The 15,287-nt window shown below is 37.2% G+C and overlaps 1 protein-coding gene across 1 annotated transcript in view; it reads right to left on the reverse strand.

Moving 5' to 3' along the window:
- Positions 1–15,287, reverse strand: part of LOC150084552 (dicarboxylate carrier UCP2-like) — a 196,877-nt gene that overhangs the window by 21,280 nt on the left and 160,310 nt on the right. The window lies entirely within an intron of this gene.

Consider the following 15,287-nt stretch of genomic DNA (forward strand, 5'->3'; position numbering starts at 1 on the left):
ATCGTGCAATAGTAGAACTTTGCTACGTGGGTGGGAGGGGAAGGTTTGATGATATGACTACTGAATCCCTTCTGGGTAGCACAGTTGATATAATCGCCCTCCTCCGCACACTGGGTAGAAAAGACCCGAGTTCGAATCCCATCGATGATGGGAGGAATTTTTTTGGATCTTTTTTACGTGGCTGAGTTAGTTGAGCTCAGGCGAGAGTAGCATGGTTTATTCTCCCAGAAACTTCTGGTTTTCGTCCAGCAAAACAGAAAATCGACCTCAGGACACACGAAATTTATTAGCATTAGCAAGGGCACATGATGCAAGAAAGCAAGCTTATATATCATCAGCCAAAACACACACACACACACGCACACACACACACACCCTTCTCATTTCACCCATCCACTCGCTCCAAATGTTTGTCTAGTTCTGCCTTGCATCTGTTTAATCCATCAACTTCTATAACGACAGATGGAAGTTTGTTCCCGCAATCAACCACCCGCTGATTAAAGGCAAACTTCAGCACATCTATCCTACATCTGTCTTTTCTCAATTTGAATTTATGCCCTCTCAGGCGATTATTTTGAGCAAGAGGAAGAATCCCATCAGCATTGAGCATGCTCAAACCATTCAAGGCTTATACTTTCTTCGTAAGTGCAACAATTTGTTCCATTCACCAATCTTGTTGCTCTTCTCTGTACTCGTTCCAACAGCTCTACATCCTTCTTAAAATGAGGTCTCCAGACCTGTATACAGTACTCAAGGTGTGGCCCTGACCCTTGTCTTTATAGACAATTACACAGAGTAACATGGCCTTAGTCGCTGATGCTCCTAAAAAAAGAAATGATTACTGAAGACGTTCAAGAATTATTGTTAGAAAAAGTGGCTAGCTGCGCGGATTTGGTGGAAATGGCATTGGAGGTAAAGCCAAATCAATTCAGAGGATGATAGCGCAGATGAAAATTCTAAACTTCCAAATTTTACACTAAAAAGCATACGGTAAGGCAAAATGCTAGCAGAGAAATTAGAATCTTATTTTTTGAAAACAGATTCTTGAATGAATGGAGCCCAAAGTTCAAAAGGGAGCTCCAAAAATGCCTAGTTCCATACGATGAAATTCACAGAGATTTATCAAGCAAAAGCAAACAAACCCAGATTACTGATTTTTTAAAGAGAGCAGAAGACACGAAATCTAGAATGGTATATTTTTGTTAACATTTTGTTAACGAAATAATGTATTTTTGTTAGCTTTTGGAACGTAACCCCCCTTTTTGTACTTTTTCTTAGTCCCGTTTAACACGACATTTTATAGGAACCTAACTACCCTGCCGGCACGACCACAAGGTCAGTTAATACTGGATATTATTGGCGACATTTTGCTAGTTTTTGAATCAAAAAAAGAACGAGTATACAATGCATCGCTTTATTTTTTTCATTTCAGGGAGAGGGAGCGTTGTCTATTTTTGTTTATTGTCTTTTGGTGCACACAGTACTCTGTGTTTTAGTGTATCCGATAAGTTAAGTAAAAGTTAATATTTAGAAACGTGTGGGTACTTCTTTCAACTAGCAATTGTAAGTCCAGTATGTTGTTTTAATATTCGCATAATTAAATATATATATATATATTCACGTTTAATATTTATTATATTTAGTAATATTAATATCATTTAGTTTTATTTTCATGTACTGATTAATTAATTAATTTTTATCGAACCTTTCGAATTTGATGCAAATCCTATTTCTGGTAATTTTTGTCAAGCAAAATTAACTTTCTTTTACCTGGTTTATTTTAAAGATTTATAGTACTTTTAATACTATGTATTTTACATATGTACTTTACATATGTATCACAATATGTAATGTAACCGTAATTATTTCTGATTCAGACGCAGAAAGTAAGTTTAACCTATGGAATGAATTAGCTATTAGCATTAATTGGCTTAACTCTTCCTGGTAGTTTCCCATTACTCCTTTCTCATACAGTACTTATCATATAAGAACGATGTCAATGCGTTGAATATAAAAAAGCTATTACGACAACTAAATGTGTCAAAGAATATAATTGGTACTAGCATGTTTTGTGTAGCTATGTGAATGACTTACTGTATTGTGTTTAAAGTAAGAGTTTATTTTAATTCTGAAATTTTTTATTATTATTTTCAAAGTGTAATCGTATTTCTATGAGAATAGCAGTGACTTAGTGTGCAAAAATTGCCGGAGCTCCTTTTCTTTCATAATCTGTAAACAGAGGTGTAGAAAGGTGAAACATTAGGCATATAGTATCATTAACTGGTTCAGAAATTAAGTTTTACTTTCTCCAATGCAAAAACGATCGCACAGGAAGGGCGGAAGACTGTTTGTAGGGTATGCGGTCCTCCTTCCGAGTTATAAATTTACCGGTTGTCATGCTTATTAAAAAATAATAAATAAATAAAAATAAAATAAAATGAAGTAATAATATAATTCTTATACATTAATTTTTTTTTATTTATTATACGTGCACTATGATGCACATATATTTTATGACTACTATGTTTATTACCTCCTAACTTTATGACCTTTAAGAACTATCAAATAACTACACAACACTGATCCCATTTCTTTTGTACAGGAAAGGATAAAAATAATTACATGGTATTCATGAATATAATATATAATGTGGGCGTCATATTTTGTAAAGGTATTCGTGTTTCCCATTGGTGATCAGCAGCCCGCGGGTACTCTTATCACAACTGCTCGATAGTTTTTTCTCGGTCTCTGTTTTTAAAGCACTGTGGTTCATTGATTTGAACAGTATGCCAAAAAAGGGGTCCTACTGCTGAAGTTTGGGAGGGGAAGACAAAAATCAAAGTTGTGCCTCTGTCCATATTAGAAGCCAGCATTGTGAAATGCAAAGTCCCGTAAAAACCGATCAGTAATATCATCTGCAAATTCACTGATAAAAATTAATATAATACAGCATGTTACTAGGCAGAGTCGCCGCTTTGCTCGTTTTCATTTATATATACAGTGTGATTCACTACCAGTGCGACAAACTTGCAGGAGGTGTAGGGGGCACAAAGACGGATCGGAATCACATAGCATTGCAGGGTCCGAAATGCCTTCGTCATGCGGGAGAGGACGTTGAACGGGAGGTCGCGTGAACAGCGGGATCGCTGTTCACGCGAATCACCCTGTATACACGCACATTTATCCTGCAATTATCCTTTCTCAATTTAAATTTATTCCCCTCGAGTGTATTGTCTGAGCAAAGGTAAGGATGCCATCAGCATTCAAAGCCTTAAAACACCTCAATCAGATCTCCCTGAAGGTGTCCAACCGCAACCTGCAGAACTGATTGAGATGAGCAGCACACGCCAGTCACCGTCACTGACCACCCCTGCACCATCCGTAATTCACCCGAAATCCAGCCCATCACGTTAAAACCACTTTGTACATTCAGCCACAGCGTCATACTTTTCAACCAGTCAGTCACTTTTTGACGTGAATACGTCTTTAAATTCGGTCCAGTATAGGGGGCGGGGGCTCTACGAAAACTCTAGCGACCAAAAAAATGGCAAGATTTAATAAAATAAAAATATTTTTTCTGTTTATACTCCAGAACGACCAAACGGTTAGAGGAGTTAGTTATTTGGTTTTTAGGAGCATTAGCAACTAAGGCCATATTGCTCCGGGATATGCGGTGGTCATTCCCTGACCTTTCCACATCCTCCGTATTTGGTGGTGACGGGCTCGAACCCTGGTTTATTCAAGAAGCGTGTGCTGTGCACTGCTGCTCCTTCCCACCTGGCTACGGAGGCGCCGATTAGAGGAGTTGTCGCGCTTATATCTCGTAAACTATAAATGATAATCGAATGATTTAAATTTTGTTGGATAGAGGGTTTATATCCATATCTAAAATGGTGGGTAGTGGGAGTGTGGGGAGGGGGGTAACGCTTGAGCGTGAACACTGAAAATGGCGACGCCGCGCGTCGTTTGGGCAGTGTAACTTTGGATTGCGAAGAGATAGGACGTTGAAATTGGTGTCAATTTGTAGAGAATAACATGATCTACAATATTATTTAGCAATAATAACGGATAAAATAAAATTTGTAAAGTTATAAGCCGATAAGTGTGCTGAGTTGAAGAAAATTTTCATAATGTCGAAAAAATTGCAAAGGAAATATGAACAGAAATGTAAGAAACGTATATCATTGGAAAGAAAATTTCAAAAATTCAACTTGAAGTACATTACATCGCCCACTACTCTGAGCAACACTTGTATAGCTTTAACCTTTGTAAGAAACATCGATGTAAATACTATGCCATTTGTATCTTACTTCTCCTATCATCGGCCTTTGATAAATAAAATTATACTTCACTTATAACGGCGCTTCCGTAGCCAGGTGGGCAGGAGCAGCAGTGCGTAGCACACGCTTCTTGATTAGACCGGGGTTGGAGGCCGTGACCATCAAATATGGAGGATGCGGAGAGGTCAGGGAATGACCACCGCATATCCCCGGAGCAATATGGCCTTAGTTGCTAATGCTCCTAAAAACCAAATAACAAACATAACAAACAACGAGGTGGGTCGAACACAACCCACCTCGTTTTTTACGGCTATACTAGACAGCGGTTGAAGCACGGCATTGGCAACGCCTTCCAACGCCCAGTTTTACAGGAAGCAGAGGGAAAATGCACACTAGACGGGCGCTTTCAATGGCGCGTTGGACGACGTTAGCTGGCGTTCAACGCCTGATGACGCCGTCGGAGGCGTTGAAAGCGCTAGCGACTCCGGCTTTTGTATTGCCTGAGGAGCAATTCTCCCCGTGCGTGTGTTGGTCGGCCTTCATCGTTCATTAGTTTGTTTGTTGTTATTTGGAGAAGACAATGTTTGACACCGAGAAATTTATGAAGTGGTATAGTATTTGTGAGGTGGAAAGGAGGCCTGCCTTGTACAACACGGCATTAAAGGATTACGCCAACAAAGAAATAAAGGCGAAGTGCTGGATTGAAATTGGTGAAAAAATGCTCCCGAACTATTATAGTATTGTTTCATTTGTTAACGAAATAAAAGTTAGTTCACTTTGTATGGATAATTTATTGTAAGATTCCCCTGGTTATCTTTGTACAGAATCAGGAATGTATGTAATTTAAGAACCTTATTATTATTAAATAAGATCAAAACAGTAATTAGAAAGCTGCTGAAGAATGTTCACTGCAACAGTACAACTAATGTCGGTGTTAACAAAAAAGAATCTCGTGCGGTCGCTGTTTTCTTCCAGACCGAATTTGGAACCTATCGTTTCAAACATAACTTCGGTGTCTTTCTGTATCTGATATAATTTTATAATCTCACACACATGCACACTTTTTTTTTTTTTTTTTTTTGAAAAGTATAGGGAAAGCAATGAAAGAAAGCAGTTAAGTCGCAACGTACAGCGTCGTTACGAGCATTAGACGGAGAAAAAATAAATAAATAAAATAATCGCAACTGTTCCTTGACATAAGAAACATAACCGAAAGAATTGCAACGAATTGTTTTTGAAAAACAAAAACATCGTACTTCCTTTCTGCAATGTGTATTGCATCTATTAACACAAAATCAAGGAAATGCATCTATTGGAATTCACACTGGAAACGGGGAAAAAGTGGTGTAAAACTGATAAAACTAACAGTGCGCATTTGATAAAAGTAAAGTTTGCGTTTATTGTAAATTGTTTTCAGGGAACAATATCGGTACAGCACGTTTTCTGGGTATATATCTGATCTAACGAAATTTCAAGAAAATATTTCTATTGATAGCTGTGTTATAAACTTGGAAAACTGTTGTCTTTGCATGGACATTCGTAAAATCAAACAACATTAATCCTTTTTTGCACGGAAAGTAATCCATTACAGTGTGGGTAGTGGGGAATGTTTTTTTTTGATTCAAAAGGATGGAAAGTACTTGGCAATATTCCATGTGAAAATGTCAAGTGGTGGGACGCCAGTAACAATAGGTGGTTTTTTCCGAAAAGTCCCGTGGGATAAAATCAAACAGGAAGTTACATAATTACCTTATGTAGCCGAAAGTAATTCTTTTAAACTCTGAATAAGAATAGCGGGTAGAAATAGAGTAATTTTACAAACAAAGAAAACAACATTTCGGAAATATTTATGTCAGTTGAAGTTGGCCTGTCTGTACAACGCATAAAGCATAGATGTAAACATCAATATGGTAGGTGTGGGAGGAGGTCAAAAGCATCTGAACAATAGGCGAAGCGAAGAAGCAAGTAGAAAGACGGTAAATTGAAAGGTGCTCAAGTAAAGATAGTCAACATTAATACTCCTGTTATACCGTTTGGAAAGGGTGTTGGCGTGTTCAAATGTATATTTTTTTCACTAATTAACATTTTTGTTAATTAGTGAAAAAAATTAACATTTAAAAATTTTCCGCTAATTAACATTAGAAGTTCATCAAAACTCTATCGACATTCTGTAAAATAAAAAAAATTCTCGGGAAACTTCCTATGTGTTTTGAACATAATATAAAACTGTTCTGTTTTTAACCAATTTGAATTTGCTGGATGAATCCACCAAAGTCGTTTTGTCTTTGTACTAGCAATTAACTGCATATATAAATGCACAATACATCCAATTTGAACAACATCCATCTTGCAACTGAGAATAGAAAGGATGGTATCCAATGAAACGCCCCGTCTAGTTTGACACAATCTGACGTTAGGAACGCTAGGTGTAGTTAGCTGTTTTGGTGATGCTTTAAATGCTCGTCTAGTACTGTACTGTATAGGGGAACAGCCCAATTGGTCAGTCAAGATTGTTGCCAAACAAATCTGTGCTGCAGCTAAATCATTGTGCTAGCCAAAAGACCATTACCAGTTGGTCCCTCTGAGCAGAATTCAAATCTTTTCCGAGAGCAAAAGCCCCCTCCCCGTGCTGCTGACAATAGCCAGATTTATTTTTGTATGTGTGTAAATTATTAATGGGCGGATTTAAATATGGAAATATTTTAGTCTTTGAATTGCTATTGACTGGGAACCCACATGGTTAATTTAATTGTTTTAATTAAACCCCTGGATCAAAGAAAAATTTTTCTGTTTTGTTTTTATGCAAATACTGTATTTATTATTATTATTATTATTAGCCATATGGTGCAAGGAAGCCTGAGGCTTATGCTGCACCAGCCAAAAAAAAAAAAAAAAAATCCCGAGTTACCCTGAGAGAGAGAGAGAGAGGAATCGCCAAGAAAGAGTGATGGTGATATCCAGCTCAGGACCCTGGATGTGCCAAACCAATACTCACTAGATGTGAGCCCCTGGGGTTAATACAGTTTGTTGTAAATAGCCATTACTGTATATATCATAAATATTTTTTGTAGATATTAAAATTGCCCTGCTTAAAGTGTCCTTTCAGCCCCATTTTCCATATATTTTTATTGTTGCTTTACTATTAACTGAATGTAATTTTCTTTGCTATATGTGGCAAATGGGTTTCCTATTGTGTATACTTTTCTGAAAAACAGATAACAATAAATTTAAAATGAGTATGTTATACTTTTATAAAATGAAATATTTGTATAAAATATTGTGGAAGGTAAATCTCGATTAGCATCTACCTGGGATTGTCCCTTCGAATAGTTCATCATTAATAAATTAAAAAAAAACTATTGCTAATATACTTCGTGCATAATTAAATTTAAGAATATTTAGCATAATTAATCTAAAAGAATAACTGAAGTGAAGCAATTGTTAAAAACTTGAGTGATATTTAGTGCAGTTGTTGGATACTGAAAATTCAAGACAAGAATGGCTTGCTGTAAACAAAATGGAAGTGCCAAAAGGTGACCAGAGTGTGGCGATGCAATTTTTTTTTTAGTGAAAACTGTAATAAACTATAGTAGATGGGGCTGTTTTTCATCCAGTACATTGATCACAGAACACACCCAATTTACAGATCTAATATAGGGCGCAACATGATCTAAGTTGCTGATGTGCCTAAAAACCAACAATCCCTCCCTATTATCATCAACAAGCTATTGATCTAAGAAATTCACTACTTACGTAAGGAGTTAGTACCACGAATTGTGAGATTGAAAGGTTTACAGAATAAGACAGAAGTGTGAAAGGAATGACCATAAACGAACTATAGAATTTCCAATATACGGTAGTGAACATATTGTGGGCTTGGTATTTGAGTGAGGAACAGTATATGAAAAATATAGTTTGTTTGTTGTCATGAGAACAGTTGGCTTTATTTTGAATTGGTTTTATTGCAGGCGATGAAACTAAAGGTACTGTGATTTGAGACCAGATGCAGTGTCAACAGGGGAAATATCCCAATTCACTCCACAAAAAAATAAAATTATTAATACGTACAGACACACACTGTTCAGTCAAAACATGACCATCTACCTAATAGAGGGTATGTCCTCTATAAGGTAGATGGTCATTTTTTGTCGCTGGTACTGCCTCGAGGCAGACCTCTTAAAGCTGCAGGAAATACTGTACTCAGTATCATGTCATTAGGATTGTGTTGCGTAGATCTGCTATAGTCTGGCATAATAGAATCTGTCAATCCATGTAATCCCAGAGATTGATAAAGGGAACGAAAGAGTGGTCATACCAAGGCAAACTTCAGTTCTGAAAATTGCAGCATTCTGGAGACTAGGCACCTGCAAGGTTTTTTTTTTTTTTTTTTTTATATGAGCATTAGCAACCAAGGCCATATTGCTCCGGTGATATGCGGTGGTTATTCCCTGACCTTTCCGCATCCTCCGTATTTGGTGGTCACGGGCTCGAACCCCGTTTTAATCAAGAAGCGTGTGCTACGCACTGCTGCTCCTGCCCACCTGGCTACGGAGGTGCCACACCTGCGAGGTATATGATTGAGGTGTTTAAGGCATTGAACGGATTGAGTAAAAGTTCAATGCTGATGGCCTTTCTCTTGCTCAGACTACACATGTTAGGGGGTATAAATTCAAATTGAGGAAGAATAGTTCCAAGATAGGTGTGTGGGAGTTTGCTTTCAGACAGGGGATGGTTGATTGTTGTAAAGAGGTTTGATCTGTTGTGGAAGTGGGTAGTTTGAATAAATTCAAGGAAGAACTAGGCAAATTATTGGAGGGAATGGACAGGTGATGTGGGAAGTTTTTTTTTTTTTTTTTTTGCTGATGCTTTATAATGATGATGCTTTCTGCATCATTTACTGCACATCATTTTACTGCACATTAAAGTAATGCTTCTAAAACTACCCAGTACATGTCGGTAATGCTTGTAGTACTCAGCCGTAAACTTCTTTAATTAATTACCTATATCTTTAATTTTTGGTGCCAAAACTCAAAAAAGAAATATTCACTTAGCGGTTGTGAAATGTTCACCATTTTCACAGATGAACATTTCTTTGGCTATTATAAATAGTGTTTAACTGGATATTAATAGTAATGTAAATAATAATATACTCATGTAGGTTAGCTTATTTTTGTACTTAATTATTTAAAAAGTTACAGCTTAATATTTATAGTCTTAACATTTAAAGTCTCTTCCCTTTTTATAATGGGAAATCAAGATGTACTTAAAGTGTTTTAAATTATATTTTATAGAGACACTTAAACCACGAATTAAATGCAGCAAAATAATTAATGCTGTTGGTAGATTTTATGGATAAGGCATGGTGCTGTTTTGTTCACCACACCTATATCAAAAAATAAAAAAACAAAAATATAAAGAATAAAAAAAAAAAAAAAAAACCAAGCAACATTTGACTTGTTGCTTGGTTTTTTTATAAGAATTAAACTAATGGGAGAAATGGCATAAAGACTTAATTTTCGGTTCTCACCTCAATTGATCTGCTTTGTTATATGAAGTTAAAGTAGAATAGGATTAAAACTAATTAAGAAATTTTTGGTTAAAATTAATAAATAGAGATGGAAACATTTAAAAGATCTGTGATTAAAAGTAGCCCGGGAAGATGTGCACATCTTATTCCTGGTTGTCTTGTATAAAATATTAAAGTGAAGGTTAAATGCGGCCAATGGTCGTAACGAGAGTTAGAGAAAGAGTATTACTAAATAAATTTCAAAAGTAAAACCACAAAGAGCTCACAAACACTACCTTTTCAAAGGACTTCTGCAAATAAAAAGGGTTGTATCGCCGAGTAGTCAATCAAGGGTGCAGACGTACACGTGCCTTGAGTGTCTGGGGTTCAAGCCTGTGACTACTAAATATGGTGCTGTTTCTTTTTCTTTTCTTTTTTTTTTCCTACCTTGTGAACTCTGTATACTGTAATACTTTTTTTTTTTTTTTTTTTTTTCCTGTTATAAACAGAAAAAAAAAGTACATCAGTCATTAATCGCTGTCTTTGCAAACTATCAGTTTCAGTCGATGTGGACTACTCCCCGGACTGGTTAAGGTCACTAGCAGCCCAGATTAAATTTTAACCAATTATTGCTGTCATTTCTCACTGTCCATGGCAGAAACTCCCAATAGCTGTAGAAACAGGAGTGTTTATTTATTTATTTTTTTTATTTCGCCATTTAAAATTCCTGCAATCTTCGTTAATTATTGGGCAAATGGCAGAAATATAGGTTCAAGCATGGAATACTAATAGGCTTTTTTTAATTATACCAAGAAAACAGTAGTCCTTGCTCTCGCTGATAAATGCACTATCGCATTTGTTTGATTTTCGTGTGTCTTTGTTCTTCCTGTTCCTGGCACTGAATCATCACAGAGAAGTAAGATATGTTACTACTCTGTGCCAAATCATGATGCCGGCAGTGAGCATCAGCTGTAGTTTCGTTCGCTCGGTAAGGCGCCTGCTGCTTTATCGGGATAAAGGCAAAAAAAAAGAAGTGTTTCTTTGCATGAGAAAGTAAATCAAAAGAATCACAGCGAGTTGTTTTTGACAAAAAAAAAAAAAAATTTTCTCCAATGTGCATAGCATCTACTAACAAATTTCAAGGGATCATCCATTGGAATTCATCTATTGGAAGGCATGCTGAAAACTGAAAATACTAGTCAAATTGATAACATCACATTGCACTCTGAATAAATAAATAAAAGAAGCTAGAGTAATTGTTTTTTTGGAAACAATATCTTTACAGCATCTTTTTTGGATGTACATTTGATCATCTAATAAAATTTCAAAAAAATATTTCTACTGATAGCTGCTGCAAGATCCCAATCTTACAACTCTAGAAAAATAAGCTGTTAGATCCCAATTTTACAACTCTAGAAAAATAGTAAATTTCTGTCTTTGGAATTAATTATTTTTAAACAAATAGGGTTAGACTAATGGTTGATGTATCTGATGTTTCCACAGGTTTGAAGTAGAGTACGGATTAGCACCGTCAATGGGGGGGGAGGCAGTTTGGACTAAGGACAGAACAATTGAAGTGTGTCAGTTGGAGGCTGTTCTATTTACTTGTAAATATAATGGATGTAGCACACAGGTAATTGCCGTAAGGGTAAGTTGGGTAGAAAAGAAGGCACTGTCCCCGAATTGCTCCTTAACGCCTGTAAGTAGTTGACTTAGGATATATCTTAGTACGGTAAAGATGAAGGAAAAATAAGAGTTAAGAACTGACTGCGAAGGGAAAATGCTCTGCCAGAAACTGTCTGTACTTCAGAGGAGAAAATGAGCCTTGATTCTGGTAATGACAGACACCTTAAGTTTCGGTGGGTACAAAGTGACTGATCCTGCAACACCATTGAAAACTGAAGGGCAGCTAGGTCTGGCAAAGAGCATGGAAAAAAGGATTAAGGGATCCCAGGGGCTCGCACCTGGTGAGTTTGGGCTTGGCACACCCAGGATATCCTGAGCTGGATATCATCATCCTTCTCTCTCTTGGTGATTCCCACCGCCCCCATCTCTATTTCTCTCTGGGTAACTCTGAAATTTTTTTTTTTTTTTTTTTTTGGCTGGTGCAGCATAAGCCTCAGGCTTCTTTGCATCATATAGCTAATAATAATAATAAAAATAATAATAAAAGAGTGGCTATTAAAGAAAGTAGCTGATGGAGGTAGCTCCGAAAACATCGCTTGTACTTCTGGGGAAGGATGGCCCGGCCATGCAGGACACGTTAAGAGCAAAGACTGAGACCTTAACAAATAAGAAAATAGATGCTGAAAGAGATTGTTGGTGATTGGTCCAGAAAAAAGAGGGACTGTTGGAACAAAAAGAAGAAACATGAGGAGAGAAGAGGGACAGAGAGAGATTTTTGAGGTGGTTGGAAGAAAGTCCTGGTCGAGTTCGGAGAGAGAGAGAGAGAGAGAGAGGTGTGTGAATAGGATGAAGAGATAAAAAAATTGTGAAGTGTGGTAGTTTTGGTAAAGGAGTGTGGTGAGACAGATTTTGGAAGGGGAGTGAGAAAAGGGCCGGCACAGTGGGTAATTAATAGAAGTGAAGTGATGGAAAAAGGTTAAGAAAGAAAATATGATGAGAAAGCGCAAGTGCTTAGATGTAAAGTGCTATAAAGTGTGAAGAAAGTCTAAATGGATGGCCAGAAAGGTGTTCCAGAAGCAAGAGCCTTGTTTTAAGGAGAGAACTAGCAACAGAATATAGTCCAAGAGTGACTCCAGAGATTAGTAGTAGCATTAGTAGAGGCATATGATGCAAGAAAGGAAGCTTATGCAGCATCAGCCAAAAAAAAAAAAAAAAAAACCCACTCCCATTTCACCCCTCCATTTGTTCGAAATACTTGTCCAGCTGAGTGTTAAATTTATTTAGGCTATCAACTTCCACAACAAGGGATGGAAGTCTGTTCCACCAACCAACTACCTGCTGCCTAAAGGCAAATTTCCACACATCTATCCTACATCTGTCTTTCCTCAATTTGAATTTATGCCCTCTCAGGTGATTATTCTGAGCAAGAGGAAGAATCCCATCAGCATTGAGCATGCTCAGACCATTCAAGGCTTTATACACCTCTATTAGATCACCTCATTGGTGCCTAGTCTCCAGACACTGTAATTTTCAAAACTTAAGCCTTTCTTCCTAAGAGTACCCCTTTGTTCCATTCACTAATCTTGTTGCCCTTCTCTGTACTCGCTCCAGCAGCTCTGCATCCTTCTTGGAATGAGGCCTCCAGACCTGTATACAGTACTCTAGGTGTGGCCTGACCATTGCCTTATACAAGGGAATAATCACCTCCTTATCCCTGCTAGAAAAATTCTTGTATATCATTGACAAGACACTATGCACTACTCTTGCAGCCCATCTGCACTGCTCAGAAAACTTCATATCTGCCTGCACAATTACCCCCAGGTCCTTTTCATTCTCTACCACTGTCAGTGTAGTACCACAGAGTTGTTACATCACTCTGGGGTTGCTGCTTCCCATATGTAGTACTTTACATTTGTCAATGTTAAACTTCATTTGCCACCTCTCAGCCCATCTGCTCAACTTTTCTAGATCTGTTGCAGCAGGGTACTGTCATTAGTGTCTTAATAACTCTGCCAACCTTCGTATCGTCTGCAAACTTGGACATTAAGCTTGATATACCATCATCAATATCATTTATAAATACAGAAAACAACAATGGACCAAATACTCCACTAATAACATTAGTCCACGATGAGCAGTGTCCATTGATTACCACTCTCTGTCTTCTCCCACTCAACCATCCCTTTATCCATAGCAGCAATTTACCTCCAATGCCACACTGCTCCAATTTGTGCAGTAGTCTTCCATTTGCAACAGTATCAAAGGCTTTTCTAAGATCCAAATATATGATATCAAAGTTATTCCCTGCATCCAGTTCCTTTGTGACCACATCCTAGTATCCAGTCATTGGTTAGGCAAGATTTTCCCTTAAATTTTGTATTGCTGAACATAAGAAAGATAAATTGGTCCTTTGGCTAAGGAAATAGCAGCCAATGAGTTTGGTAGTTTTGCCTGAGAAGGCCAGCAAAGTAACAAAGAATGTGTGTGTGTGTGTGTGTGTGTGTGTGTGTGTGTGTGTGTGTGTGTGTGTGTGTGTGTGTGTGTGTGTGTGTGTGTGTGTGTGTGTGTGAAGGATTGGATTGAAAAGATATTTGGTACAGGCCCATTTGATTAATGGCTAATTTATATCCACCATAGGCTGCTGAATCATCTGATAATTTGTATGCATCCCATGCACTTATCTTCTCTACCATTTGTGTTCTTAATGAAATTCAATCTCATTGTATAGGGTGGGTATTTATTTTTGTTTATTTATTGTTCTGTTTCTTTTCTTTGCTATTTTGCAAGTTTCAAATTTTCATACCAAGAACTTCATTTCACTATAGAGAATGGTTTGGAGATTTGGTTGGCAATATTGAATATTCTCCTGAAGTGATGAAAATGGCAGCATACAAGATTAAGCAAAAGTGTTTGTTCTTAAGGAATACTAAAGAATGGGAATTCAATTCTTTCTGCTCAAAGAAGATACTGACAACACTGTGGCACATGTGATGGACCAGCAAACCAAACAGTGTTGAGTTTAGTGGATCAGTTTGTGAGAACAGGCAGTGTTACAAAAAAATAATGCAGTCTGATTGCCATTAAGAACTCCAAAGATAATTTAAGAAGCTCAGGGATACCTTGCTGCGAAGCCCAATTAAGGGTTTTTGTAAATTTTTTTAAAAGATGAGGATGTCTTAAAGCACAGTAAGGAAGATTTATCAAAGTCTTCTTTGCATAGCTTTACAAAATTCAGCTCAGCCAGCTACTAATGGCCAATGTGAAGGAACACCGTATTCAGTTGGTTGATGCAAATATAAGTGATGTCTACCTCAGTCATCGGGGGAAATTATGCCATTTTTGTGTGGCTATGGCATTGAAGTGGATGATGGTTGGTTTCAACAAGACTGTGTGAGGTCCCATACTGCTGGAGTTCCTGGATGAAAATTTTGGGGTGGTTTCTAATTACTGCTGTAACATGTATGCAAAGGACTGGCACCACTTCCAGTGTCATCTGATTTAAACTCTAATTTTTATCTTTGGATTGTCTGAAAGATAATTCAAAAATTCAGAAACAGTCTTTCAACGAACCATTCCTGAGTGAAGACGCAATCAAAAATTTTTTTCTGCATTGGAGAAAACTGAGCATCTTCTTCACACTGACTGCGATATTGATAAACGTGGGGAACTCACTGTGCATATTGTGGCATAAATTTCCATAAACTGCTAAATATAATTTGTGTTTAATTTCTGTTTCTAAACAGTATTGTTCATTGTTCAGGTGAATAAAATGGTATGATGAATAAAAAATCATCCAGTACAAGGTTCAATGTTTTTTTAAGTTCAAATGGGGGCATCTTCATTCAAATGGACTGCAGAAAATGCTAGACATCTCA

The sequence above is a fragment of the Mastigoproctus giganteus genome, chromosome 6, assembly GCF_048544385.1.
Source record: "Mastigoproctus giganteus isolate SK-2022 chromosome 6, ASM4854438v1, whole genome shotgun sequence".
Classification (NCBI taxonomy): Eukaryota; Metazoa; Arthropoda; class Arachnida; order Uropygi; family Thelyphonidae; genus Mastigoproctus; species Mastigoproctus giganteus.